This window comes from Quercus robur, chromosome 4 (assembly GCF_932294415.1).
Source record: "Quercus robur chromosome 4, dhQueRobu3.1, whole genome shotgun sequence".
Taxonomy (NCBI): Eukaryota; Viridiplantae; Streptophyta; class Magnoliopsida; order Fagales; family Fagaceae; genus Quercus; species Quercus robur.
Window position 1 is genome coordinate 69,097,005 of NC_065537.1, and position 5,221 is coordinate 69,102,225.

The following is a 5,221-nucleotide window of genomic DNA, read 5'->3' on the forward strand; positions in this document are numbered from 1 at the left end:
GGATATGCCGAGGACTAAATCGTCCTCGGCTGTGTCCAAAAACTATTCTGTACTTGTATTATCGAGTCTGGGCTATAACCTTCCTCGGCTCGGGCCTTGGGCCCCAATGAACAAATGGGCCAGGGCCGCAAATTATTGGGCCCCACAATAGCCCCTCAAAATCCTGCTGTCCGACCTCTTGGTTAGAGAGGAGGGTTTTGGTAATGTCGAGCCTTTATTACGGCTCGTTTAACTCTGTCCTTCATTAATGTTGATGTCTTTTCATCTACCCAGGAAACATACCGGGCTACGAGACATTCCTCTGAATTCATCCACAATGCGTTCTTGACGTTTGATTATCCAAAACGCGTCTTTAATGATTTCCCCTTACGAGACGATTTAAATTCGACGGTTATTGACGGTGTGGGGAAGTGGAACGGGTATTTTCTCGCTTATCGATTTTCTTGGAAATCTGGACAGATTAAATACCTTCCATTTTGCCCTTCATATAAGAAGAAAAGCGAGAGGTTATTTTTCTTATACAGAGACCCTTTTAATCTTTCTGAAATCTAAAAATCCTTAGCCTCCCCCAGAGTTTCCCTTATCCGCTCGCTCACACCTTGAATCGTGATAAGTCCAAGATAGGAGTGGGAATGAAGAGACCATACCCTTCCCAGAAATGCTACGTTCTTGCGAAACTCAAAATGGCTCGGTTAGGGCAAGTATGGGAGAGACTCAAGATATCTCTCATCCTCCTTTCAGTCAAAATCCGAAGCAGGGGCTCATCGCGTCAAACTTCTGGTGCAGCTGAACTGGGATCACCCATTATCAGTACCAGCCACTCTCTTATGAGCATAGCTAACATGGCACCAACGTGTTAGGAGTCAAGACTGATGCAGGGACAAAATATCCCTGCTTCTTCCTCTCTTCCTTCACTGGTGCCTCCTTTTGACTTTCTTTCTTCGTCTTTCCACCACCAGATCCATCCTGGTGCTTTTCCTTCTTCCTCTTCTTCTCCTCTCCCATCAAGGGAGGTCCTCCTCTCAATATGGGTGCCACTGGGGCAGAGTTTGGAAAGACTTGGGAGCCGAGCTTAACAAGACTTCTGTTTCTTGTTTTTTTTATTTATTTATTTTTTATTTTTATTGTTCTTGTAACTCATTTTCTATATAGGCTTTGTTTAAGCCCTTCATTGTACGCTGTAACACCTCTTTACATTAATAAAAGTCGTCATTTCTTGATTTCGTACATTCTATCTCTTCTTTCGAAATAGTTATACCGTGAATAGACGTGCTATCCTGTAATAATTATTTATTTATTTATTTTTATTTTTATACTATGAACGATGCTTGGGGCCGAAATCCCAGTTAATAAAAAGATCTTGATCTGTGCTTTATTGGAACTATCTGGCATAATATGCCGACTTGAATAAATGACACTTAGGGCAGAAACCTTTACTGAGACAATCATGTTTATAATGAACTTAATAAAATTGTTCGGCACAATAATGCCGACCTGAGAAAGCGATACTTAAGGCCAAAATCTCTTGCCAAGATAAAAGATACTATTATGAACTTATGAGAGCCGTTTGGCACAATAATGCCAACTTGAACAAATGACACTTAGGGTCAAAACCCTTGCTAAGGAAAACATATTATTATGAATTTAATAGAGTTGTTTGGCATAATAATGCCGACTTGAGAAAACAATACTTACCCCAAAACAGCCGAGATGACAGCCGAATGTTCGGTGAGGTATAGGAGGTAATCATCCGAGGACATATAACCCAAAAATAAACAGCCCCTACAGGTTGCCGAGTAATAAGGCATTTCACCATCTTCCTAATAACCTTCATAGCTTTAACCTCTTTTGGTATTTGATCCGAGGATTGAGCAACTTAGAATTCTTATTAATCAGCTGACCTTTCCATAGGCTTGAGTCCGAGGACCATGCAATACCTTGATTCTGTCAAAAACTTGATTTTGTAAGTAGTTGGTTTCCCCATAGGTTTGAGTCCGAGGACCATGCAATACCTTGGTTTTGTCCAAAACTTGATTTTGATAAGTAGTTGGTTTCCCCATAGGTTTGAGTCTGAGGATCATGCAATACCTTGGTTCTGTCCAAAACTTGATTTTGATAAGTAGTTGGTTTCCCCATAGGTTTGAGTCCGAGAACCATGCAATACCTTGGTTCTGTCCAAAACTTGATTTTGATAAGTAGTTGGTTTCCCCATAGGTTTGAGTCCGAGGACCATGCAATACCTTGGTTCTGTCCAAAACTTGATTTTGATAAGTAGTTGGTTTCCCCATAGGTTTGAGTCCGAGGACCATGCAATACCTTGGTTCTGTCCAAAACTTGATTTTTCTTCTAAGTATTTGGGGGAATTAACCCCTCTGCTATGGCATGGGACCTTGGTTTAAGGGGAATTAGCTCCTCGGCCAAGCCCTTAGAATCATCAGTGCTGCTGACGCTACGAAGCGCAGCCCCTAGTAAAGAAACATAGCCCTTAGTGGAACTTTACGCTAGAACACTACAACCGGCTGTTAGAAATGACAAGGGGACAGTCTCGACACACTGCCTATGCCAACACACAAGCCTTCCCCACAGACGGCGCCAATTGTAAGGGCACGATTTGTAACGACCCGTAACAGTGTTGGGTTCACACGTAAAAAGGCCCAAACAATATCATTTATAGAGCATGGGTTTGAAAGGCTAGGCCTTGGTCACCAGACGGTGGTTTTTTGTGGTGTTTATACATAGTTAAATCGTGTTCGCCCTAGGAGTCTTTCTCCTTGAGGCGGGCTGGGAGGCTCTGGTTTTTGGCCATTTTTCCCAGCCACTGCTCTGGATTGCTTACTTTTCCTTTTATACTCACATGTGTTCCTTATCCTTCGTCCACGTGTAGGATCGACTTTTCCAAGATTGATACTTGTCCCATCATCCCATATCCAGAGTGATTGGGGGTGGTTGTAAAAGCTGGAGAGTATGGCTCTGTCAGGTGCAGAGTATTGAATGACAGTAAGGGCAGCTTTTCCTGGTCGTTATACCTTCCAGCGTATCCTTCTCTGTTGACCTAGATATTTTAGATTTTTTCAAACTGCTCCTATACCGTTTTTGCCCTTCCTTCTAGTGAGACCTCGGATATGCCGAGGACTAAATCGTCCTCGGCTGTGTCCAAAAACTATTTTGTACTTGTATTACCAAGCCTGGGCTATAACCTTCCTCGGCTCGGGCCTTGGGCCCCAATGAACAAATGGGCCAGGGTTGCAAATTATTGGGCCCCACATAAATATTCAATAAATAATCTTAAACATATGCCTCGTAATTATATATATATATATATATATATAATCGAAATTGAAAAGCCTATCTAAAATGTTTTTTTTTGGCTGAATCTAAAATGATATTTATGAATGCTATAAAGTATAGCATAATTTTTTGACAAGCTAGGGAACTAAATTTAAAAAGAAAAAAAAAGTAGAAAATTATGAGCCCGTTTGGTATGTGTGTTTAAACAACAGTTTTTAGTTTTTTTGAAAATACATGTGGGTGAAAAAATGTGTGGAAATACGTGTAATATTGTTTAAAAACTGAAAACATGTGTTCAAACACATATACCAAACAGGGCCTATATCACCATAACAACATTTTGTTTTTACAAATGAGGGTGTCTAGACATCTTCAAGTATTTAACTACTCTCTCAAGTGTATGCAGTCTCCTATTCTACATGCACTAGGTTATTACAGGGAGGAATCCCATGGGGGTGGCACTAAGATGTTAGTAAGAGGTTTCAAACTCAAGATCCTATGGATATCATGAGGCCTTAGGAACCACTAAGCCAACAAAACGACATTAATAAATGAACAACTATGAGAGTGTCTAATTAATTTTTTTTTTTTTTTGAGAAACGAGTGTCTAATTAAATTGAAAAGATAACTTTGACCACAATTTTATTTATTGTGAAAAAAGAGAGGAGGCATGGATTGCCAATAAATTCTAAGTACATGACAAAAGAAGGGAGTCTTAAGTGATTTGTAAAGAATAAAGTGGTTTAAACCACCTTTATTCCTTTCTCCTCAAGATCTCAATCTCCTTGGAGGACAAGCCATTAATGACAATATAGATGCTTTGCTTTCTATCTCTCTAGAATCCTTCTTCTTTTCTTTTCTAAGTTAACAAGTTTTGAATCTATAAATCTTCTCTAATAAGAGTGCACATGCCTCATACTTTAATTCATTCAAGAAACATATTTGTCGTATCAAAGTTTAAGAAAGGGACGTTGTTTTAGTGTTAGCATCATGTTCCTTTTTGGTTCACTCTATCTGTATGGCCAAACCAAATCTCATCAACAAACAAGCTTTTACTTCAAACAACTTTTAAAAAATAAATTTATTAAAATGTCTTGATCTTTTTTTTATTTAAAAATAAAATATTAGGTTGTTTTATTTTTATATAGACAAAGTTTGACTATAAAATTAATTGCAACTTTAGGCTTCAACTTCCTATAAAACGTTAACATGTGTGCAATGTACATAACAGGTGTTGAATAAGGACACTAGCTTCTTAGAGGAAGTTGGAGTATATGGCTGCAAAACTTTGTACTTTCAATATAGGAAGAGTAAAAAGATTGAATAAACATTTCATGCCATAAAGCAAAAGTATTGAACTTTCGGGACGTTTGATTGCTTCCATGAAAGAATTAATTCCTCAAAGAAAAGAAGGTTATCACATTAACCTCTGTTAGTTCCACTTGCTATACTTATCCAAAAATAAATAAATAAATTATACTTGCCTTTGCTTAGGATTATACATCTACATAGAAGGCTTAAAGAAATCTTTATTTTTTCTTGAAATATAATAAGTAAATTATACTCTTATAATAATATTTGATCATAGAGGATGTTGTATGGATTGAAGATTCCCCTCCCCCAGCTGTGGAGGCTTTGTACTTGGACTAAAACTTCTATTTAATGAAATATGACTCTTCAAAAAAAAAAAAAATTTTGATCATGTTTGTATCAAATTACTTGTAACCCAGTATGGAAAACTTTATACTCCTTCAATTCACCATTTTTTTTATAAAAATTTTATTTATTTTTTGTGTTTTTTGTATTTGTTTTTATATACTAACAATCCTGGGCTACATAGCCCCTTCCAAATCGCTATCCTTTCCTTTCATTAGTAAACCAATATTCCATTATTATAAAGAAGTTTCTCAAAAAAAATTCCATTATTATTAAG